The sequence below is a fragment of the Hippopotamus amphibius genome, chromosome 4 (genome assembly GCF_030028045.1).
Source record: "Hippopotamus amphibius kiboko isolate mHipAmp2 chromosome 4, mHipAmp2.hap2, whole genome shotgun sequence".
Classification (NCBI taxonomy): Eukaryota; Metazoa; Chordata; class Mammalia; order Artiodactyla; family Hippopotamidae; genus Hippopotamus; species Hippopotamus amphibius.
This window is the reverse complement of record NC_080189.1, coordinates 94,402,270-94,428,344: the sequence shown is the minus strand read 5'-3', so window position 1 is coordinate 94,428,344 and position 26,075 is coordinate 94,402,270. Positions and strand designations below refer to the sequence as shown.

The window sequence follows — 26,075 nt, the reverse complement described above, 5'->3', positions numbered from 1 at the left end:
AACTTCAGAGAGGTTATATTTCCTGATTAAGTGGTATTCTCAGTCTAAAAACCACTCACAGTTGTCCTGTAAAATATAAACTTTTTAAAGAGGTTTAAGTATGCAGGAGAAATGAGAGCCCCCAATGAATAAAAATACTATTCTTGTTACTATGTGATTAGTGCAGCATTGCAGAATTTTGTGTCTGAATATATATACTAGAAACATAGGAGGAAGCAAAATATAGCTCATAATTATTTTTTTGCTCCCTTAATGGAAATTATATTATCGATACAGTTTACATAGCAGGGGTAATTTAATGACTGCCTCTGAAAGAATAAAATTTTGGCTTAATAATTTACTGAGTCAATAAATTACAAAATTGGCTAGTAGTTTACTTGTGTTGAAGGTATATGTATCTCTGCCTATTCTTTCTGTGGTTTAATATAGAGAAAAGCCACAGAACTAGTTATATTTATTAAAGAGAGAGAAGGTTGTTAGTGTCGCAGAGACCTAAAAAGAAAATGGAAAAGGAAATTATTGATAGGAAAACTATCATTTTATAATCCATGTTATAATGACCTCAGTTCAGGTGTACTGAAAAGCTGTTTATGTATTTGCTACCAAGAGCTCATTTCTAATGGTTCCACCTAATCCAACAATGTAGAACACACATGTACACATATACACATGCCTACCCATGATGTTAAATGCTAACTATATATTTTAGGCTCTACTAAGCTTTTCTTGATGGCCTAAGGTGAAAGTAAATTTTCTTTCAATATGCTTATCATTTTCTCCCATGTAATGTTACTGCTTGCAATTCTAGTACTTGATTAAAAAAAAAGAAAATGTTCTCCAATTGGTGAAAGATGTTACAATTCAAGCTTATTCAAAATAAAGGCCTTGGAGTTCCACTTCTGGCCATGACAGCATATGGAGCTCTGAGGATCTGCTACTCAGAGATCCTGCTACTTTGGTTCTGCTACTGGTGAAAATTATGAAAAACAACCATTTAAAGTCTCTGGAATTCGCCCTACAGACATCCAGCAAGTGAAGAAACATTAAGAAATCTACTAAGTCTCGGTTAGAAGTGAGAGAGTCTATGGTATTTGAAACAAGATCCTCTACTTTCCTCCCCTCTTCCTACTGGGTGAGAGGGAAACTCCACTAGGTTGTGGTATTGCGGAGAACACAGAGGTCCCTCTTTCCGGGTTTCCCAGGCTGAGGGCTGCTTTTCTGGAAGGGGCAGGACCTCAGCTCTTCGCATGCTGCCACAAGCTACCTATTATTGAAGCTAAGTTCTGGGCCATGATGACCAAGAGGTGATGACTCCCTTTTTATTACCAGTGCCCACTCCTGGTACAGATGCTCTGCCTTGGGCGGGGCACTACCGGGAATATACTGGGTCCCACCTAGCCCTCACCCCAGATCCTGGCACAGAGAAGGACAAGCTGAGAAGACCTGGGAGTCTGCAGGAGAGAAATGGAGAAAAAAGACAGCTGGGAGTCTTCCTGAGCTCAAAACACATTTCAGACACTGACCCTGGGAACTGTTCCTTAAAAGGTGCTTAAGTTTGATTAGATTGGACTGTGAAACAATTGCTGCCCAAGGATATTGTTGACAACAATGGAAAAATCACCTGGCTATTAGTGGAGTTTAACAGCTGCGTGATCTAAGGGAAGAGACCATTAAAGGGAGCCCTGTCAAAAGCAGTCATCCCAAGGTGACTGTCAGCATTCCCAAGGGGGTGCTCCCTGAGGAGCAGCATCAGAGACCTCACAATGCAGGCAAAGAAGGATGGGGGGAATAGACTTCGCTAAAATAATCCAGCCAGTCATTAAACAAGTAAATAGGAATAGACACTGGAGGGGTTTTGCTCAGATTTGTTATAATTTATTCTCTAAATGATCCAGTTTCTAACAAGAATTTATAAGCCTTGCTAAGAAACAGCAAAGTATGACCTATAGTCTCAAACACCATGATCTTGTACATAAGAAATCCTAAGGTATCTACTAAAAATTATTAGAATAAAGGATTTCACCAAAGTTGCAGGATCAGTATACAAAAGTCATTTGTATTTCTATATACTTGAAATGAATAATCTGAATAGGAAATCAAAACAATTCTATTTATAATGGCACCAAAAAGAATAAAATACTTAGGAATGCATTTCACAAAAGAAATGCCAAACTTATACTCTGTAAACAACACAGCAATGTTGAAAGATACTAAAGAAGATATAAATCAATGGGACAGCATTTCGTGTTAATGGGTGGGAAGATTTAATATTGTTCAGATGGCAATACTCTGCAAAATTATCTACTGATTCATTGTAATTCCTCTCAGAATTCCAATTGGATTTTTATAGAAGTGTACAAGGTAACCCTAAAATTCATGTGGAATTGCGAGGAACCCAGAAGAGACAAAATAATCTTGAAACAAAAGAATGAGAGATGAGGATTCACACTTCCTGATTTCAAAGCCTAATACAAAGCAACAATTATCAAGACAGTATGGTACTGCATAGGATAGACATATTGATAAATGGAACATAAATGTGTCCAGAAATAAACCCAGGTGTTTATGGTCAATGGGTATTTGACAAAAGTGCCAAGACAGTTCAATAGGAAAATAATAGTCTTTTTGGCAAAGAGTATTGGGACAAGTGGATACTCATGTGGAAAAGAATGAAATTGGGCCTGTACACTATATACAAAAACTAGCTCAAAATGGGTCAAAGACCTAAATGTAATGTATGATTTAAAACTGTAAAAAATCTTGGGAGAAAACACCAGGGTAAATCTGCATGAAGTCAAAACTACAACAAAAGAAAAAAATAAATAAATAAATTGGACTTTATAAAAATAAAAAAGTCTGTGATTCAGATCACACTATCAAGAAGGTGAAAAAATCCATATAATGGGAGAGAATATTTGCAAAACATATCTGATAAGGGACTTGTAACCAGAATACATAAAAAAGTCTTAAAACTCAGTATTACAAATTACCTACTTAAAAATGGGCAAAAGATCTAAGTAGACATTTCTCCAAAGAAAATATACAAATAACCGATAAACACATGCTTGACATTTTCAATTATTTTGGAAATGCAAATTAAAACCACAATGAGATACTACTTATAAGATAACTAGAATCAGTCAGAAAATAACAAGTGGTGGTGAGGATGTGGAGAAATCAGACTAGTCCCTAATACACTGCTGTTGCAAATAGAATAGTGCAGCCAGTTGAGAAAACAGTCTGGCACTTCTTCATTACAGTTAAATATAGAGTTATCATATGACCCAATAGTTCCACTCCTACATATATAGCTACAAGATAGGAAGACAAATGTCCACACAAAAACTTGTACATGAATGCTCATAGAAGCACTGTCCATAATAGCCAAAAGGTAGAAACACCGTAAATGTCCATCAGTGGATGAATGGAAGAACAAAATGTGATATATTCAAATAGTGGAAGATTGCTCAGCCATAAAAATGAATAAAGTACTTACACATGCTCAAACATGGCTCAACCTTAAAAACAGTCTGCTAAATAAAACCAGTTACAAAAGACTATATATGATTTCATTTACGTGAAATCCAGCATAGTTAAGTCTGTAGAGACAGAAAGCAGATTAGCGATTATTTTATAGTTAATACAAGCTTTATTTAGGAAAGACTCTTAAATTAGTTGTTTCATGCCATGCATTCAAACAGAGTACAGGGACCCTTCAGGAGCTCACATACTCAAAGGAAAACTATTAAAGAGTTTCTAATAGTTAAAAGCTGGGAAAGATTAGGACAACTTTACAAATGAGTGATTAAAAAGAAAACTCAAAATAGTCTGCGCCGAGAGGAGGGCTGCTTAGGGCTGGGGATAGTGTGGGGGAAAAGCAAAATGGGGGATAATAACGAAAGCATATGGGTTTCTTTGAGAAGTGATGAAAATATTCTGAAATTGATAGTGGTGATCATTGTACATATCTGAGAATCTACTGAAAATCATCAAATTGTATATTTTAAGTGGATGAATTTATGGTATGTGAATTATATCGATAAAGCTGTTGTTAAAAACCCTTACCCTACGCCTAAACACGTCAACTAATACAGGAAGTTGACTCAAAATTTAATCCACATTCTAGCAGGTTGTACAGAACCAACATTATTTGGCAGCAGTTAATTTGTACTTTATCTCTCAATGATTCCAATAAAAACAGTCATTACCATGACAGTTTATAGATTGAAAGGTATTTTTAATTGGTAAATTATGTTAGATAGTTTTTATTTTTTAAAAAAATTTATTGGAGTATAGTTGATTTACAATGTGTTAGTTTCAGGTGTACAGCAAAGTGATTCAGTTATACATATACATGTATCCATTCTTTTTCAGATTATTTTCTCATACAGGTTATTAAGTAAAGTTCCCTGTGCTATACAGTAGGTCTCTGTTGATTATCTATTTTATATATCGTAGTGTATGTATGTTAATCCCAGTGTCCTAATTTATCCCTCCTCCCCACGTTTCCCCTTTAGTAATCATAAGTTTGTTTTCAAAATCTGTGAGTCTGTTTTGTAAATAAGTTCATTTATATCATTTTTAAAAATTAGATTCCACATATAAGTGATATCATATAACATTTGTCTTTGACTTCACGTAGTGTGATAATCTCTAAATCCATCTGTGTTGCTACAAATGGCATTATCTGGTTCTTTGTTTATAACTGAGTAGTATTCCATTGTATATATGTACCACATCTTCTTTATTCACTGCTCTGTCGGTGGACATTTAGGTGGCTTCCATGTCCTGGCTATTGTAAACAATGCTGCATTGAACATTGGGGTGCATGTATCTTTTTGAATTATGGTTTTCTCCAGATATATGCCCAGGAGTGGGATTGCTGGATCGTATGGTAGTTCTAAGGTAGTTTTTAAATAGAAATAAACAGTATGGCATCATTTTGATAGTTGCTACTCACTTTAGATCTTTCTGGATGATTCATTTTGAGGGAGTATCATGAAAGAAATCAGAGGAAACTGGAGCCCCAGGATATGCTTTTTCTTTTTTCCTTGCCATAAAACAAGTCAGAATTGACATCCTATTTATAAAAGTTAAAACATCCTATTTATGAGTTAGAAGTATGATTTTAAAAGTAACTGCTTCTTTCCCATTGGTCTATTGCTGACCAAAGCCCATTGCTAATCCTTCTTGCTAGCCATCAGAAACAAGTAGAGTGCTCTTTCTGATGTCCATTAACTTTGGTTCTCTAGCTCACAAGCTCTAATAGAAAAGTATATTTCAGTAAGAATCTGTCAAACCTTTCAAAACAGCTTCTATCTAAATGTATTAACACTTATAGTGTCATATACTTTGGTCTCATGATGTGGTAATAGGCTGGGTAGCTATTGGAAAATATTCTAATAAGGAATATTACTCAGCTATAAAAAGAGATGAGATGGAGCTATATGTAATGAGGTGGATAGACCTACAGTCTGTCATACAGAGTGAAGTAAGTCAGAAAGAGAAAGACATATATTGTATGCTAACTCATATATACGGAATCTAAAAATGGTACTGATGAACTCAGTGACAAGACAAGAACAAGGACGCAGATGCAGAGAATGGACTGGAGAACTCGAGGTTTGGGGGAGCGGGGGGTGAAGGGGAAGCTGAGATGAAGTGAGAGAGTAGCATAGACATATATATACTACCAACTGTAAAATAGATAGCCATTGGGAAGCTGCTGTATAACAAAGGGAGTTCAACTCGAGGATGGATGATGCCTTAGAGGACTGGGACGGGGAGGGTGGGGGGGAGTTGAGGGAGGGAGGGAATACCAGGATATGTGTATAAATACAGATGATTGAACTTGGTGTACCTCAAAAATAAATAAATAAATAAATTTAAAAAAGAAAATGATATGGAAGAAAGCTGTTTTAAAAGCACATTTGCAGGCCAGGCCACTGTCAGTAATGTGCATTAGGCTTCATGTGGCCTGGCAACCTGCTATAGTGTGATCACAGAGAGGCTTGCTGAACTATCAAAAAAGGTTTGATTTGTCAATAAATAATAAGCAATATTCACTTTCATGTTTCTCCTTTTTTTAAAAAAAAATATTTTTTTCCCTTTACTTTTCTTCAACCCCAGTGGAACAGCATCAGAGAGTTGAATGTCAAATTTGTTACTCTTCATATCTTATTACAGTTTAACCAGTATTGCGTTGACCCCATAAATCATCAATGCCAGACCAGGAGGTAACTTTGAGAAACGGACACAGTGCCCATAAAGTTATTTGGCCGTGAAGAAGCAGCCTTGGAGCTAGGAAGCAGTGGGGGATAGGATGGAAGCAATTACAATAGTAATGGCAGTAGGAGCAATGCAATTAGCAGCTGTTTCAGGGGTAGTAGTTTGCAGACATATGACAGTGGAGAATTGGTATCTCAGAGAACTTCCTACTCCCTCACCCCCCACCAAAACGTTAACTGTCCTATATTCATATTAAGGCAGCCATTTCACACAGGGCTGTGCGCTGGAGCCTTTAGGAGAATCAGTCACTACGGTCAGGTCGTCCCCCCAGTGCATTTTCAGATTATGGTGAAACTCACCCAGGAAGAGCAGGTGAACAATACAAGTCTCATGATCAAGAAATAGGTGATTGTCTAACCCAGATTACTTGGCAGTCGTCCTGCAGGAGACTTAGAAGTATATACAAAGACAGTGGTTTTCAAAGCGTGGCTTCCAGACAGGCAGTGTCAGCATCACATGGGAACTTTTTTAGAATTGCAAATCCCCCCCTCCCCAGACCGACTGAATCAGAAATTTGTGGGATGAGACTCAATAATCTGTATTTTATCGAGCCTTCCAGGCAATTCTGATGAAGAGTGAAGTTTGAGAATCACCGTACTAAGATGTTTTATAAGATTTGAGGGTCACCCCACAGATTGGACATTAAACGTAGTTTTGGAAGCAGTGGGATATAACAGCAGTTGGCAGTGAGTCTCAGAAGGAAAGGGATCAGGACTGGACCTCAGTCCCCCAAAAAACAGCATATTGGGTAGGAGGGCATGCATTTCGAAAAATACATAGTTATAAAAGGCAATATACAGAGTCAAATAAAAATATTCTGGCTTCAGATAGAGATAACCTTTAATAAGTTAGACTCAGTTTTGTCATCTCTAAACCAGTTTGATAATAATAGTGATAGCCTTGTAGAGTTATGGTGAAAATTAGCTGGAGACCAAACCCAGAAAAAGTCTGTCACATAGTAAGTGTGGAATAGATGCTAACTCACATCATGATTTTTATATTATTAAAACTGCGATATAAGGTTCGGGATTCCTAAAGTACAATTTTCTAAAGGCTAAAAACATGGCTCTCATGTACTATTAATTAAACATGTGTCAAAGATTTTTTTAATTCATTAATTAATGAGGTAACTGATAAAATGTCAAAATTGAGTTCAAAGGAAATTTTGGAAAATGGAGCTTATATAATCTGTCAAGAATGCAGAAATGTTTCTCATAGATGTAAGACTAGATAATACCCTACAGACAATATATTGTAATGCTTGGAGGTATCATTTTTATCAGCCTAAAACTACTTGGATCTCTCCTGGACAACATTTATTTGCATTATTATAGACCTGAATCATTTGCATTACTCTCACACAAGATCATTTGAATTGATATCAATTTTCTACAAGATAACCTCTGGCCCTACAAAATTATGAAAGAACCTAGTCAATAGAGAGTCAATCAAAGATGTACCCCTGCACTACTCTGAAAGAACATGCAGTCATTGATTTTACCTGTTTTCCAATTCTGGATAATTTTTCTTGGTGGATGTCTCACGAGAAAGCATGCAAAAGCCAGGTTATTGGAATTGATTTACAGGTACAAGAAAGGTCCAGAAGCAAAGGTGATATGGCCAGTACTTTGGAATCCTGGGCCTGCAGATAGTGGTAAAACAACAACAAGACAACAACTCCGAACGTTACAGAATCTTGTTGCCAGAGCTTCTGAATGAACATTACAGCATAGAAAAATATATACATTATTAAGGAAGAGAAATACACCCTTAATTTGAAAAATACTTTCATTACAACTGGTCAAGGAACCAATCAGAACATTATCCTCAGGTGTATGAAACATTTACTTATTCAAAGTAAAACTGTAACCAAGGGTCTAAGATAGATAAGGATCTTTTTTTTTGTGGTGTCACTTGTGGTGTAACATTCAGTGCATTTTTCTGTCATGCAAAGGGAATCAGCAGTTTGAGACAAAAACTTCAGCAAGAGACTTTAAATTCTTATCACATATTAAGTAGGAATAAAACACAAATGTGGATGCTGCCTAAGCACAGTATATATGTATATTTATATAATTTACTCACCAATATGGTTTGTCTTGAACAATGCTTTTAATACAGCATATACACAAGGATTAGATTGATAAATGTCATATGTCAGAGACTTGGTTAGGGAGAAGCAGTACTTAAATAAGGAGATGAATGGTAGTTTGCTTCTAAAAAATGTCCTGCATTGTTATGGGAAACTTATATCAGATCTATTTTTCTCAAAAGTATTTTGGGGAAAAAAATCATAGCTCTTTGGGAAAAAAATATGAGAGAAATTTATTTCATTCTATTTTAAATCTTTTCTGATTTTCTGTCATGAAATGGAACAACAAGTGAAAGTAAGATATACTTTTGACTTTTTTCTTAACCCTCTTGGGCTCATTTTTAATTTACAGGTATTCAGATTAAACTTATTTAACAAAAGTTTATTGAGCAACTTGAATAAGGCTATGTGCCAGCACCGAAAACAAGAAAAAAGATAAACGTGATACTATTTCTCCAAGGAATTTACCTTTTTATCTGCGAATGAACTAAATATGACTTCAAATAAAGGGAGAAAGAATGTAAGAAAATCAATAATAGTCTAGATGAGCAATGGCATTGCAGCAGAAATATTTTGAGGAATTTGAAAATATGGTGGAGAGAGGTATGTCTAGTGAATAGAGAAAACAAAAATTGAATAAAGGACAAAAAGTGGCTAAAGTGAAGTGCAAAGCATCATGTGTGTCCAAAAGAAGAAATATTAGACTAGTATGGAAGGGTAGTTTATCAGCAAAGGCTTCATGGAGGAAGAATTGTTTAAAGGTGGGCATTGAATGATGCAGAGGCTGTAAATGGCACGTGATGGAGGATATTTAAGGCATAAGAAAAAACTGGTACCTCTGTATAGCTGGGGACGTTTAGATAATAGGTTACATATAGAGAAAGGGCATAATAATAATGCTGCCTTTTGTTTTTTGAAGTCATGTATCCAACTTTCCAAATGTTATTTTGTTTAATCTTTACCTATTAGGTGATATCTTCACTCTCATCTTTGGATAAGTAAGTAATGGGACTAAATTCAAATAGCTAGTGGGGAGTGGCTGCTATTCTTAATCAAGTCTTTCTGATTGGGTTTTGCCCTGTTCTTCATTATGGCTCAGCCGCATCTCAGGCATTTGAAGCGTTACAGATGTTAAAACTTCATGATTTGACTCTAGGTTATTGGAAGTAGGGCCAAAAGTAAAAAGAGTAGTCAAAATAGATGCCAGTGTTTCATGCCTGGGTGATTTGGAAGACAGTGGCACTGTGAGTGAAAAGAGTTTTCATGTGGGCATGGTAATCAAAAATGATGCGTAGACCTGAAGGAAGTTGTATCAAATAAACAAGGATTTGTCTCTGGAGTTCAGGAGAAGTCTGAGCTTAAGAGAGGAAAAAGGTAACAAGAGAACAGCATCTTGGAGAACATTAATGTTAAAAATAGAAGAGGAGCCAATAGAGAGCGAAAGGTTAGCCAGGATGAAAAGAGAGCCTCGGGAGCCTATGTGTTTTCAATAGAAAGAGAGGAAAAAGAGAGTTTGAAGAAGGAGTAATGGGGAAATGTCCAGTACTCAGAGGGTAATGAATTTGTCGATTGGGACCCTCAGGAAGTCTCTGAAGGACACTAGTTAAAGCTGTGTGGTGAAAATAGAGGCAGATTGAAAGAGGAATAGGAGTGAGTGGCTGGTAGACAAGTGGATGCGAGGAGCAGGAACGAAGAAGTTTAAACAGTTCTACTGCATGTCTTTAAGGTGATGCCACAGTTTTCGTGGGTAAGAAACATTAAGGTAGAAACCCCATACTATTAATATCTAAACATCCACATAATAAACCCTTCTGCTGAATTGAAGGAAGAAGGCAACCGAATAAGAGCAAGCCTGGTAGGATAGCAAAGAGGAATGATGTAACAAGGGTAGTCCTGTAAGGGATATGAGTAAAGGAGGGGGAATTAGTGAAAAGATGATGTACGATGTCACATTCAGCCTCCTTAATGTTCGTGATTAGCTTTGTTTGAGGGGACTTTTTCCGGTGGGTCTGAAATAGGAGCCAGTGTGTGTGTGTGTGTGTGTGTGTGTGTGTGTGTGTGTGTGTGTGTGTGTGTGTGTGTGTGTGAGAGAGAGAGAGAGAGAGAGAGGGGGAGGTTGCCTTGAAGTCTCATTTCTTGGTGTAGGTTTTTATTCCTTACGTAGTTGTTAAGTGTTTCTTAAAAAAGACATTACAAGTGCGTTTAGGATCTGATTCTGATGACTGTTCAAAATGCCTCTGCATTTCTTCAGAGACTCTGTCTTGATTTTACCCTTTCCTTTCTCCTGATAATATGTTAGCAATGAGGCTATGACACGGTGCCCACGTGGCCTCCATGATGTTTGACGCTAACAAGGGAGAATACCTGGAACAGAATTTAAAATGGTAGCTTTTGCACTGAATTTTAAAATTTCCAAGATCTTTGATTTAACTGCTTAGAGACTCTTAAGTAAAAGGCCCTTAGATCCTTCCAGTCTGCTGGTAACACGCGCGTGTCATGCTTAGAGCCTCAGGCTGCTAAGGGAAGATTACAGTTGCCTGTTTCTAATAGTGTGGCATGAAATAGATGCTTGGAACATGCATATGACATATGTCTGAATTTCAATTGATCAGAGATTGCTAAATTGATATAGCATGAGCTTTAAATTCAAGTTACAAAGCCCTTTCAAAGTATTTTTCTCACAGCAGCTCTGTCGTTAGAGCAACTGCTATTGTCCCTGATTTATGAGTAAGTATGAACATTGCGGCCAGAGAAGCCAAGTGACTGTTAGGGAAGCTAGTAATACAGTCCTGTTGAGCCTTCAGAGGCAGAAGTGGGCCTGTGACCAGCCTGTGACCCTGCCTGGCCTGCCCGCCTGCCTACACACCTGACAATTGCTGCCAGCAAATCAGAAGGTGCTTAGGATAAGAAAGGGAGTGGTTCTTGGAATTTCTTGAGCCCTGGGGACCTGGCTATTCCCCTGGGGTCTGGAGAATCTTGTGACTCACATGATGAAACCAACAACATTGTTGAAGTAAATCCAGAGCTGCAAACTGATGATATCGGCTTGTGGCCTGGAATGATAAGCAGAAGCCCCCAGAACTCCAATCTGAAGTCTCACCTGTGGGGGGGACGCACTGCTGGGGACCCTTCCCAGTCGGGGCTCCAGATTGCTGTCACTCAGGGCTTCCCAGTGCTGTTTGGGTCTGGATGTAGGTGCTTCCCCAATTCGCTGATATATGAACCTCTGTCTTTACTATTCTTTCTTAGTTAATTCTTTTCTTCATTAGTATATTGTAATCTTTGTTAATTCAATAAACTCTCTCCAATTTCTTGTTTAACTGAGTGTAGAGTGGTTATTTTGCCAGCGAATCCTACGAACCTTGAAACGGAAAGTAAGGCTTTCAGGAAAACAGTGACTCCTCCAAGATCCTGTAGCAAGTCAGAGAAGGACTGGGAATGGATTCCCTCAGGGCAGTGTCTCCTGGAGCCATATGAGGGCCTGAGGAAATAAACGGTTGTGCTCCTATATACACTTATTTAAATAGCTTCCAGTTTTTTAAACCAAGTGGAAAAAAATAATAAAAGCTCTATTAAAAAAAAAATGAGTGTACGTATAAAACCCGGCACTGCTCAGTTGGTTTGCATGCCATTGTGTCTTCATAAACCCAGTCTTTCTAGGGCCTGACATAGACCTGAGGAGGCTTTGCAGACCCGGAACCCTTGGGCTGATTGGAACCACTCCTCCCATGTACAATAATGTAAGGTCGTAAAACAAACAGCGACCACCTGTCTTTAATGTTTGTATATTTTATTCATCATAGAGTTTTGGGCACTAGTTTTGATTTTTAAAAATATTACATGGCTACTGGACTTTTCCATGCCCCTTTAAATTTGTGTCAGAGTGTGTTCTTCACTTACCTCCCTCTAATCTCAGCCCTGCAGCAGCGTTCTTTATGTTCAGCTTCTCTACAGTGTAAATTGCATGAAAGCAAAAGGGCCAAAGAGACGGAGGCGGAATAAATCAAGGGCAAGAGACGGATTGACTGTTGTTTTTAGAAGACAGCTAGCAAGCCGTAGACCACTCCAGGTGGTCTCACTTGCCCATGCCTTTGCTTGTGCCATTTTCTGTGCCTGACGTAGCTTTTTTCCTCTCACTTTGATGAAATTCTAGCATTTTTTCAAATCCCAGATCAAAGGTACATCCTCTGTAGAGCTTTTTTCGTATTCAGACAAGATTAATGATTTGTAGCGCTCTGCTATACACAGAGATCCCTGTATAGATCCCAACTGTTGGGCTTATCAAATGGTATTAGAGTTTTAAATGTCGGTCTCACTCCATCAATCGTGAGGCTCTTAAAACTGAGCGGAGCCTTTTCTTATCTGAGTCTGTGTCATTAATACCTCACATGGTGACTGGCCCACAGCCAGTGGGCAGTAAATGATCATGGAGTGACAGAATGGTTAAGATGAATTACTCAGGAATTACTCAACAGGCAGCTTTTCGATCTTCTTAGTTTGATCTGCATTCCAGAAAATAAAGTTTCAAGAAATACTTATTGACATTTCAAGATTGATAAACCGTAATATTTCCTAGGCACTATTGTTTCTCTATCAATGGCATGAAGAAATTAAAAAGTTATTCGTTTCACTCCCCACCTGTCCCACTGTGCCACAAGACATGCTGACTTAGTTTTTAAACTGCTAAAGCTTGGTCCCAAGTAGTGTTAAGCTTTCCTTAATCACGGCACCCAGATACATCTTTTTTCCAAGGGAAAACATTGTTGGTGAAGCTTTAATTATTTATCTTGTTACTCAGGGGCACAATCTTTTGCGCTGAAGCACTTAGGCACTAATACTCAGTACTTTTAGGTACTGATCAGTTTCAAGTTCAAAGATACGCCCTATTATATGGCAGTTTAACTCCCAGTCAGCATGTGGTTTCGGGCGGGAGGGTATGAAATGTGTTTTAACCACCTTTCCCTCCTGTTCATTTCAAATTGTTTCTGGATTGTCATGTTCTCAGTCATAATACTGTAAACAGCTCTATAATATTTTACTTTTAAGAATAAGAACTTTTTGTATTTTGCTCTTACAGCTATAATTTTTATATTATAATCTGCAAGTCAATACATGAATAGATTTAGAAATAAATTCACTTTGCTGTTTACTAAGATCAGCTTTTTGTATGCCATCAATAATTCATGTTTAAAAATTGACGTGCTTTACGATAGTAAATTTTGCAGGTCACAATACCCAGTGGTAACAGTTTTTGACAAGTGTGATTTCATGATTTGGTATATACGTTTTACATGTGATGTTTACTTCAAATAATAAAAACATAATCATGTATCTAAGGACACAGTCAGATATCAGGTTACCGATAGCTTTCTACTTTTCGACATTTGTTGATAAAAGTTCTTGGGGAACAAGTAAGAAATACTTTTCTTAAAAATACCTTTATCTTACAAATAAGACATAGGATGTGTAGCCATATATTCAGGCTTTTCAGTTCGTCCATGCCAGAGGCACTTAGGAGCTATTGTGTGTTTCTTATATAAGGCAAATAAATGTGCTATAACCTTTTCCAATTTAAAGACTTTTTTCTGTGCAGGCTTAAAAAAGACCTGCAGCTAGAGTAGTTTCTTTTCTGTAATTTTAAAAGATGGGTATTTCTATTTTGAAAGAAAATATGGAATCTTATAATAACAAATATATAACATGTGAATGATTTGTCTTATTCATTCAACAGATATGGATTGTTTAGCTGCTGTATGTCTTTTACATATTTATGGAACACAGGATTTGCCAACAATATTAATGATGATTCTTCAAACAATCCTGTGGGCTTCCAGTAAAGACTCTTAGTTGGTTCTAAGCAATAAGATTGTGGTATTTTTTGGTCTTTTATAAGATTGCCATTATTTTCCAGCTACCTTTGCAGAAGTCACTTTGCTTTTTGAACTAAATCATTGCATATATGATGGATAATTATGTTATATACAAAATTTTTTAAATTTTAGTTTATATAATTTTATCTTGCCAGAATGCTTACAGGTCCATATAAACAACTTTATACCATACGCACTACAATCCCTTGCAGTCTTAAGAGATCCTTATAAATATATTTTATTTTTCTTATCTTGTGATGAAGATTATCATTTTACCTTTATATATTAACTTTTTAAGGAAAATTAAATAAAATATGTCAAAGAACTTAAAATGAAGCATCCTAAAAACTGACACCTTATTCTTAATCATTATATTATTTTACCTTGTTTTAATGCCCATTAATCTTGTTCCAAATGTGCCAAAATGTGTTTTTATTTCTATGGTGTGGTAATTATATCAGGAAATGCATGTGGAAGAGGGGAGGAAAGGAAGGGAGAGGAAAGCAGGGAAGGAAAAAGAGGGAGGGGTTATCAATTGAATTCATATTATATTATCGTGTGCTTGGTTTTTCTAGTATGTTTGCTCATTTCATTCTCAGTGTTGATTTAAGAAGTAGCTATTTTTATCTTCATTATATAGATGAAGAAACTGAGGGCCCTAAACTTTATATAACTTATCCAAGATCACATTGCCAATAAATGGTTGAAATCAGTTTAGATCCAGGACTCTCTGGCCAGTGGTTTCCGGCTCTGTTAGCTCTTCTCAGTGTCACAGTCAACAAGAAATTCGTTAGCAACCATTATCCACTGTTAGCGAATTCTGCACCTCTATGAAAGATGGGAAGTAACAGAATGCAGCAGCACAGGAAACGGGATGTTTTTAAATGCTTCTTTCAAAGAAATCAATCACATTAGCACTTAGGGATCAAACTGGATCTGAGTAATTAAAGGTCTTCTTTGGATGTGTGCCATTTATTTAATAATTTTTGTGTGAAGGGCTATGCTAATGCTTCCAGGTTGTGAATAATTAAATAGGATACATTACCTAGGTTAGTTTAAGTGATCTAGTTTAAAAGTTCTAATTCATTTAACTAAAAAGAAGACTTGAAACCAAGACTGTCATATTCTCTTTCCTCTTTTAGATTCTTTCTTGTTCACTTCTGAGAGCCACACATCACCTAAGCAGTTTTAACTGATAGTGGCTCTGAAATGCTCTAAGAGTCATTCTTAAGTGCTTCCTTTCTCTGCCTCTTTTGAAATAAGGTATTGCATCTTTCTGGTGTTTAAGTGTTTTTTACTGATAGATCAGTTTTTCCCAATCTAAATGATTTTCTAGCCATAGTATATCGTATAGAAATAGTGATTTGGGATATATGTAAGGAAAAAACACCCTGCTTCTTAGAGATAGAGAATAATAAGGGCCACTTAGTGCCTAGTGATTAGAAATTATTTTTATACAGTAAAAATGAGACACTGGTTCTCCTACATGATAGCTTTGTGTATTCCTGTAACTCATAAATGTTTTATGTGGTCCTTTCTGTTAACTTCGAAGACTAATAGGAAACACTTGCCCTTTGTTTGCACTCTTCTTGTGTGCAAACAAAAGAAATATGACTATTAAAAATGTTCCAACCCACGTATATACGATAGAATATTACTCAGCCATAAAAAGGAATGAAATGGAGCTATATGTAATGAGATGGATAGACCTAGAGTCTGTCATACAGAGTGAAGTAAGCCAGAAAGAGAAAAACAAATACTGTATGCTAACTCATATATATGGAATCTAAAAAAAAAATGGTTCTGATGAACCCAGTGACAAGGCAAGAATAAGGATGCAGATGCAGAGAATGGACTGGAGGACACGGGGTTGAGGGGGTGGGGTGAAGGGGAAGCTGGGACGAAGTGAGAGAGTAGCACAGACATGTTTACACTACCAACTGTAAAATAGATAGCTAGTGGGAAGTTTTTGTATAACAAAGGGATATCAACTCGATGATGGGTGATGCCTTAGAGGGCCAGGACAGGGAGGGTGGGAGGGAGTCACGGGAGGGAAGGGATATGGGGATATATGTATAAATACAGCTGATTCACTTTGGTGTACCTCATAAGCTGGTACAAGAGTGTAAAGCAATTACATTCCAATAAAGAGCTTAAAAAAAATATGCCAACCAATGATATTCCATGTTTAGCTTTACATTAATTTGTTTTTCTCTTACAATCTCATCATCTTGTTAAACATTCATGATTGGAAGACAGCTGATTACAATAGATCAAATGTAATAGATTATAAAATACAGATTTTTACATACTTTTGCCCAAAAAGACTTAAAAATGGAAACAAAAGAATTTAGCTCTTTATTTTTGCTCCTCTTCCCACCTTACTCCACCCCTAAAAGATTTAAAATTCATTTGGTCTGCTTAAGCTAAAATAGCTGCACTGTTTACAAGCAAAGCAAAACACACATATGTTGAGGGAACTAAAAATTCTTTAAGATTTTTTAGCAATTCACACAATTTACATTGACGCTTTCATTTATTCACTTACTCATGCATTCGTTCACTCATTCATGTATAAATACATTGATTCTGGGAATATTTATTGAAATTATATTCCACGGTAGATGCTGTAAAATACTAGTAAACAGGAACTCTCACCTACCTTACTGTGTGCCAGCCCTTTTCATTCATTCCACCTCCTTTATTTCACCTTCCAAAGTTGTATTTTCTGCCTAACTCAAATATTCAAAAAGGAGTTTCCCTTTAATATGTATTCTAACAGAATTCTAAAGAAAGTAATGTTTAAAAGGTAGTAAACGTGCCATCAATTCTTCGAAGTTGTGGAATACTTCACTACGTACACTCCAATTACCTCCTAGTATATAGGCCACCAAACTGAGTTCCAAAGACATTTATATAGTAATCAAAACAAACAATAAAACACTAACTTAAATTATAGTGTAACTCCTCCCTAAAATGAAAGGGAAATTAGTATTACTCTTAAAATATCTATTAATATTTAATATGTGTGTACTTGCAGGATGATTTCTAGACCCCTACTTAAAATGGGGTGTATAATATTCTTAATATGCCTGTATTAGGCACATTCTAAAACCAGGTAATTCTGTCACATGTATTGCAGCTCAGATACCAAAATACACAAACTCTTTCAATAAAATACCACAGTTTAACATTTTTTAAAATTATTTATTTTTGGCTGCATTGGGTCTTCATTACTGTACACGGGCTTTCTCTAGTTGTGGCGAGCAGGAGCTACTCTTCGTTGTGGTGCACCGGCTTCTCATTGTGGTGGCTTCTCTTGTTGCAGAGCATGGACTCTAAGTGCACAGGCTTCAGTAGTTGTGGCATGCAGGCTCAGTGGTTGTGACTCACGGGCTTAGTAGTTGTGGTTCATGGGCTTCGTTGCTTCTTGGCATGTGGAATCTTCCTGGAGCAGGGATCGAACCCATGTCCCCTGCATTGGCAGGTGGATTGTTAACCACTGAGCCACCAGGGAAGTCCCCACAGCTTAACATTTTTAAACCTCCTTTTTCTCTGGTTATAATAGAAAATTTTAGAAAATTCAGAGAATACATAAAATTAATTAAAGCAAAATCAGACAGTGTATCATAACTGTTTCCCCGATGATGAAACTAGTCTTAACATTACTTAGTTATTCCTCACATTTATTCTAACATTCTGTACAGTTTTATTCTCTACACGTTTACAACTTTATATTTTATCTTTTTCACTTAACAGAGTTGTGTGGTAAACATTTTCTATGGAAACAAAAATACATTGTAAACATTTTCATGCATAAATTTTATGTCAGCATGTGACAGTTTGTGGAGTCCTTAGCTTGCTTCCAATTTAGGTTTTTTATAAATAATACTGCTATAAACAGTTTTATGCATTTTGAGGTGTTTCATTAGGAAAGATTCTTATAAAGTGAGAGTAAATTCGATTGATTTATAATACAGCACCCCCATTTCGGAGTGCTTCTTTGGATTTATTTGTTAGCCATTTGAAGTATGTTGTCAAGTGTTTTTCCCCATGGAAATCTTAAAGTTAGTTTTTATCTAAATTTTTATCTTGCATAATGTATTTTCCTGTCATCATATAGGAACTATGAGTTTTTTATCGTTTTCTTTTTAATGTCTCTTTTCTCTGAAAATGTAGTATTTTTTTTTTGGTTTTGTATTTAGTGATGCAGCAGAATAATCTGATTTTGTGGCTGTAAATGTAATATGTATTTTATTAACTCCTCAAGAAAATGATGCAATAATAATAATTTAAAAATAATAAGTCTAGGTCTACCTCTTTGCATTGATTTTTCTTGGAATTCAGTGAACCTATATGCATAATCAGGTCCTTTTCTACTCTGGAAAGATACTGGCAAATGTGTCTGATTGTTATTCCTGTTCCAGTTATTCTGGTTTTATTCTCTAGAGAACTTAACAGTTCTTTCATTTCATGTCCTTTCATTGTCTGTCTCCATTTCTGTTTCTTATTCTAGTAAAGTTCTCCACATTTTTCTTAACGATTGTACTGTTTTTTCTTAACATCAAAATAGAGTTTAACCCTATGACTGTATTATTAATTTATCTTCAGTTCTTCCTTTCCTCACCCATTTCCACAACCTTATAGAAGATAAATTTTCACGTCTAATTCTCCCCCTCCTGCTTCATAAAAAGCATTTTAACATTGTATTAAAATGGCTAAATTTTAATTTAAATGGCTAATTTCTAATTATTTTTTCTAAGTATTAAAATTATTTTTAGAGATCTATTTTTCTTCTGAGTCTGCAAACAGATTTTCACCTTTCTTGTTCTTCTTTAGACCTTTGGATAGAGCCAGAGTTTCTTCCTAAAGGGAATAGAGCATGTTTCCCTCTTCATCCACTTTAAGCTCACCTCCAGTGAGGACTGCTTATTCCTAACATGGTTTAAGCCAACAAGTAAAGAACTTGAATTGCCCTGGGCTCTGCTCTCTGTCCTAGGAGTACTGGTTGAATCTTTCCCACAGCCTGAGAGGAAAGTTGATTCGATTTCTGCTGGCCTCCCAGTTTCTAGTGTACTTTTCAGCTAAGCTACTGAACAGACTTTGTTCTTCTCATTTCAGTCTACCCTCTATAACGCTCAGAATCAGTTTCTGAATATTTACTCTCATGATGTCATACTTAGCATTTTTCTGCTAAGAATACTGCAGTGATTTCTCTCTTGTTTAAGAAGGACTTCATGTACCTGGCGTGCAGGACCCTCCATAACACACCTGTTTCTCCAGCATCAACTGAGTTCTACATTTCTCTCCTCTCCCAGCTCTATGGGTTGTCCAAAAAATAACTGTCCTTTGAAGCCAATATCAAAAGACACATTCCGTAACGGTCCAGATTTCTATATTTGCATCTTCGCATACACTTCCTAAATAAACAGAAAAAGTTATGACCATCATTTAAAATTATCAAAAAATAATCGGCCCTCTTCACTCCTTCTGTTAAAATATCTACAATTGAACTGAGCTTTTCTTACAGCAACTGAAATCACGTTTTTTAATCTCACTTAGTTCAACATTGATTCTAATTTCAGGTTCACATTTTCACACATATTTTTTTTCCCTTTTTCCTCAACCTATGTGTTTTAGTTTATTTTATTGTGACATTTCCAGATTTTGGCAGCAGTGCTAATTCTTAGTCAGTCCATCTGTTGTTGGGCCTCTGATGGTGGGTGTCCAACCTTGTGCCATGTCCTTTCTACACCAGGAACTCAGTGAGCTGGTGGGGAAAGCACCCCCAGCCTCCCGATGTTTGCTTTTCTCCCCAGGCTGTGCACTTTCATGAAAACAAATTAGGAGCTGGCGCTTGGGTACTGCCAATTTTCTGCACTTTTTTAAGGAAATAGACATAAGAAAGTGTGACATTTCAAAAAATAAAAAGAGTCAGATGAACAATTGTGTGAAGGAAAGGTTTTTTAACCTTGGCTTTTAGCCATGCCAAAAAAACATATGTTCTTTAGGGTAAAATAAAAGAGTTATATTCTGGGATCTTTTCTGAGAACTTGTATTGTTGTAGGCAAAAAACAAACTTTAAAAAAAAGGAACTAATTCATAATGTGGTAGAAGATTGTGCTATATTTCAATGCTAAGGAAATGGAAATGGAAAGATAATGAGAATGCATCATTTAGTGCTCAAAATGGTACATTTCTGGGTAACGTGATTTCTTATTTCCCCTAAATTTCACAATAAGAAATTCTAATGATAATTTGTTACAGACTGTTGCCTATACCATCTGTTTATATCAGGAAGGAGTATCTTATTTACAAATCTCAGTATTTTTACTACTAAATCTGTTTATTTCTAAAATATAGTCTTATTTCAGAGATACAAAGTGTTATGTTTTATGTATATTTTATAGAAATAAATTAGAATGTATGGAACTTTGGAGAGTATATGTGCAGATAAACATAAAAACAAACTCCTTTTGAGGTCAGTTTCCACATGGAACAGGATGACTCCCCACCCAAGAATGTGATTTTTTATTTAACCTAGACCTACCATTGACAGCCCAGAAATTTAATCTTCACGGGGTCTAGAACTGTAGAAGATTTAGAGATACTGATTTATGCCCATGAAGCTCACAGAAATTATAATGTCAATTAATAAGATCCTATGAGAAGCAGTGTAGTGTAGTAGTTAAGAAAGATCGAAGACTTAGGAGTCAGATTGCCTGGCTCTGAATCTTGTCTCCGTGACTTACTGACTCTGTGATCTCAAGCAACAGCCGTTACCCCTCTGTGCCTCAGTTTCCTCATCTGCGAAATGAAGATAGTAACTGGGTTTAGTTCATAGGGTTGTTGTGATGGTTTAAAGAGCTAATTCAGGTAACACATTTAGGATTATGTCTGGCACATAATAATGCTAAAAAAATGTTCCCTGTTATAATTGCTTAGTGTGAGAAATGCAGCTACAGAGGAGGACACTTGAATCCCTTTTCTGGCATTTTCCTCTTACTCTCAGCTCTGAGGCAATCCAGCGTTTGCTATTTTAAGCAAGAATTTAGGACAGAGATGTTCGTTGCAGAATTCGACTGTCTAGTGCATTTAGGAAGAGGTAGCCTGATACATCCACCTTCATAAATGGTGCAGTCTTGCCTCAGGGAACCAAAGAGTTGGTCGCTCTGTGAATCAAGACGCTTACCAGTTGGTGCTGAGATGAGTACTGTTAATTTTGAGGCTTTTCTTGTCTCTTTTTTCTATTTCCAGTGTTGAACAGCCATTCCCCTCCACTCCCTTATGACTCACACATTCTTTTTATATTTATGTTACTTTCAGGAAATTTTGCTCTAAGAGCTTCACAAAGAAAATATTGTATTCATTGATCCATTATGTACTGATTTTATAGTTAAACCTCAGCAGGGGACCATACTTATTTCCAAGTTCTTTTCTTTAATTGAGGTTTAGTTGATGTACAGTATTATATAAGTTACAGGTGTACAATATAGTGATTCACAATTTTTGAAGGTTTCAGTCCATTTGTAGTTATTATAGAATATCGGCTATATTCCCTGTGTTGTACAATATATCCACGTAGTTTATTTTATACATGTTAGTTTGTACCTCTTCATCCCCTACCCCTATGTTGCCCCTCCCCCCTTCCCTCTCCCCACTGGTAACCGCTAGTTTGGTCTCTGTATCTGAGTCTGCTTCTTCTTTTGTTATAGTCACTAGTTTGTTGTATTTTTAAGATTCCACACTTAAGTGATATCATATAGCATTTGTCTTTCTCTGTCTGACTTACTTCACGTAGCATCATGCCATCCAAGTCCATTCATGTTGTTGCAAACGGCAAAATTTCCTTCTGTTTGTGGCTGAGTAGTATTCCCTTATGGTAGTATAGTAGTATTCATATATATGTGTGTACATATATATATGTGTATTCCACATCTTCTTTATCCGTTCATCTGTTGATGGACACAGGTTGCTTTCATATCTTGGCTCCAATTTCTTGAGGGGAATTTATTTTTATCATCTCATATTCTCTATTCAGTGCATATATAAATGCATAATTAATCATTCTTGTAAATTCCTGGCCACTGATAAGTATTTCTGTTGGATATGATGGTAGATCAAGCTAGATATTTAATTGAAGACCTTTCCAGGCATGATTTGACCTCTCATTTATCTCTCTCATCCTGGCATTTTTTTTTTTTTTTTTACTTGCTGACTTGTTTGGTTATCTACTTCATATGTGTCTCTTGCCTTCCTAGGAAGACAGTAAATTTCCGAAGAGGCTGTTTAACACTAAAGCTTTTCTTCACAGTGCAAAGCATAAAGCTTTGATGTTCAATAAGTATTTGGTTGTTCTCCATGAAACTGTGGATGTTTTGTTTCCTCCTGCTTTGCAGGGGCTAACGGTATAAGATAATATATCAAAACTATCATAAGAATTGCTGTACTACAAAGGATACAGGAGCAGCAACAACAAAACCCCTAACATACTATGTTTAATAACATACTATGAATATCTAATACATATTTTAAAATAATTTTATATAGTAATTATTATCCTTCTATTTCCAAAAGCATTAAGTGCCTTGCAAATGTGTTTATTCCTACCAATATTCCTTTTTAAATCAATTATAAAACTCTAGGAATAGTCTCAGAAGTTTCATTTCTTTGTGTTGTTTCCTCATGTAGAAAGTTTGAAAAACTCTTTTATTTGGATTGATTAGAACCCAGACAAAATATTAGGGTCCCCTACTGTGAACTTTTCTGAGGCTGGGGTTTCCCTTATTTAGATTGACATCTATGGCATCAAGGTTCCATCTTCTGCTCCAGGAAGCATCCATAAAAGTCATTTACCTGGTAGTAAATAGATGTACTGTGTGGTAGAGACTGTGAAAGGCTTCTGGTCATGTCCTTCTTTTTTTTTTTTTTTTAAAGCTCTTTATTTCAGCATAATTGTTTTACACTGTTGTGCCAGTTTCTGCTGTACATAAAAGTGAATCAGTTATATTTATATACATATCCCCATATCCCCTCCCTCCCAGGACTCCTTCGCACCCTCCCTATCCCACCCTCTAAGTCATCACCAGTCATCAAGTTGATCTCCCTGTGTTATGCAGCAGCTTCCCACTAGCTATCTGTTTTACATTTGGTAGTATATATATGTCAGTGCTACTTTTAATTTTATCTTGAGGACAACCATGAAGGAGCAATATAGTATCACCACTTAGAGTGAAGAGCCTCAGGCACATAGAGATTAAAAGATTAAACTGCCTGTGATCACATATAGAACACATTCCAGACCAGATATTCTAACCTGAGTTTTGTTGTTGTTTTAAACTTCAGTGTTTGTTAATCTTTATCAGTTCTCTTGTTTACTGGAATCAAATTTTCAGATATCTGATTTTTTACTTCTGCATTGATTTAAAAACATGAAATATCTACATTAATTGGTGGAGATTGATTAGTGAAGATTGATTCTGTCTCTTCTGGTCAGAAATTCCATTTCTTTTAAATTCTTTCTGAGATTGTGCGTTTTCACAGAGTCAAATCAAGAATTTGAAGTCATATAACTAAAATTTCTAGAGCTGGTCTCTTTATTGAGATGAGAATGTGTTTGAGGTAATGTTAGGCATTGATTTTTTAGGGCTAGTGTTTGTTCAAGGCCACAGTTTGGCCTAATTCTGAAATAAGCAAATGTTCCTTAATATTATAAGGATAAGTCTTGAAAGACTGAATTTTAATGGAATCCAACTAGCTCCTCCCTCTGAATTATCCACACGTTTGCTTGCTTTTGATCAGGTTATTTTACATCTTCACAGAGCTATCAGTTAAGTTGTTGAAACCTGATAGTAATGTAAATAATTCCTAATTCCTGTTCATAGAAAAAAAAAATTGTTTCCTGTCTGTTGATTATCTTACTGTAGATAATGTTCAGCAGTTTTTTTATCCATTTGTAAATTCATTTCAGTATTCTTATCTGACTGTAAATGTATGGTACTTTGAGTTCTTTTCTGAACCAGTTTTAACATCTGTTAATTACCTCATTCATTAACAAGCTAATTAAAATCTTTGATAAGTGTTCATTTTCTGTCTGTATGAGAATGATTTTAGCAGCTCTTATTTTGAAAATTATCTTCTAAGACTATCTTTTTCTGCTGCATTTTTTTTTCTGCCTCTAGCTCACCTTTAAGTGTCTAATGAAGTAACAGTCTCTTAATCATAGGAATTTAAGATTAGATATAAGTATCAAGCAAGTTATCTCTCCCAACACTGTGTTGAATGTCACATCATTTTACAACTACTAAGAGCCTATTAAGCAATAGAAAGATCCAGGGATAGGGATGATTAGTCAAACAATGAAGACTTGTATGATATCAAAGTTCCTTAACTCCATTGTATTCATATTTTAATATGATACACACACACACACACACACACACACACATATGTAGTATATGTACATGAGAAATGATATTTTAAATAGTATGAGAGGTGTTTTTTTTTCCCCCCAAACAGGTATATTATTTTTTATTATTATTATTTTTTTATTTTTTATTTTTTTGGGGGTACACCAGGTTCAATCATCTGTTTTTATACACATATCCCCGTATTCCCTCCCTTCCTTGACTCCCCCCCCTCGAGTGCCCCCCACCCTCCCTGCCCCAGTCCTCTAAGGCATCTTCCATCCTCGAGTTGGACTCCCTTTGTTATACAACAACTTCCCACTGACTATTTTACAGTTGGTAGTATATATATGTCTGTGCTACTCTCTCGCTTCGTCTCAGTTTCCCCTTCACCCCCCGCCCCCTCCCATACCTCGAGTTCTCCAGTCCATTCTCTGTATCTGCATCCTTGTTCTTGTCACTGAGTTCATCAGTACCATTTTTAGATTCCATATATGTGAGTTAGCATACAATATTTGTCCTTCTCTTTCTGACTTACTTCACTCTGTATGACAGATTGTAGTTCTATCCACCTCATGACATATAGCTCCATCTCATCCCTTTTTATAGCTGAGTAATATTCCATTGTATATATATGCCACATCTTCTGTATCCATTCATTTGTTGATGGGCATTTAGGTTGCTTCCATGTCCTGGCTATTGTAAATAGTGCTGCAATAAACATTATGGTACAAGTTTCTTTTGGGATTATGGTTTTCTTTGGGTATATGCCCAGGAGTGGGATGACTGGATCATATGGTAGTTCTATTTGTAGTTTTTTAAGGAACCTCCAAATTGTTTTCCATAGTGGCTGTACCAACTTACAGTCCCACCAACAGTGCAGGAGAATTCCCTTTTCTCCACACCCTCTCCAGCATTTGTGGTTTCCAGACTTTGTGATGATGGCCATTCTGATCGGTGTGAGGTGATACCTCATTGTGGCTTTGACTTGCATTTCTCTGATGATGAGTGATGTTGAGCATCTTTTCATGTGTTTGTTGGCCATCTGTATGTCTTCTTTGGAGAAATGTCTATTTAGGTCTTCTGCCCATTTGTGGATTGGGTTATTTGCTTTTTTGGTATGAAGCTGCATGAGCTGCTTGTATATTTTGGAGGTTAATCCTTTGTCCGTTGTTTCATAGGCAATTATTTTTTCCCATTCTGCGGGTTGCCTTTTAGTCTTGTTTATGGTTTCTTTTGCTGTGCAAAAGCTTTTAAGTTTCATGAGGTCCCATTCGTTTATTCTTGATTTTATTTCCATGATTCTAGGAGGTGGGTCAAAAAGGATGTTGCTTTGATGTATGTCATAGAGTGTTCTGCCTATGTTTTCCTCTAGGAGTTTTATAGTGTCTGGCCTTACATGTAGATCTTTAATCCATT

The 26,075-nt window shown here is 36.3% G+C and overlaps 1 protein-coding gene across 1 annotated transcript in view; it reads left to right on the top strand.

Annotated features, from left to right (window-relative positions):
- The window catches only part of PCLO (piccolo presynaptic cytomatrix protein), a 375,075-nt gene that overhangs the window by 113,760 nt on the left and 235,240 nt on the right, over window positions 1-26,075 (top strand). The gene's annotated exons all lie outside the window — the stretch shown is intronic.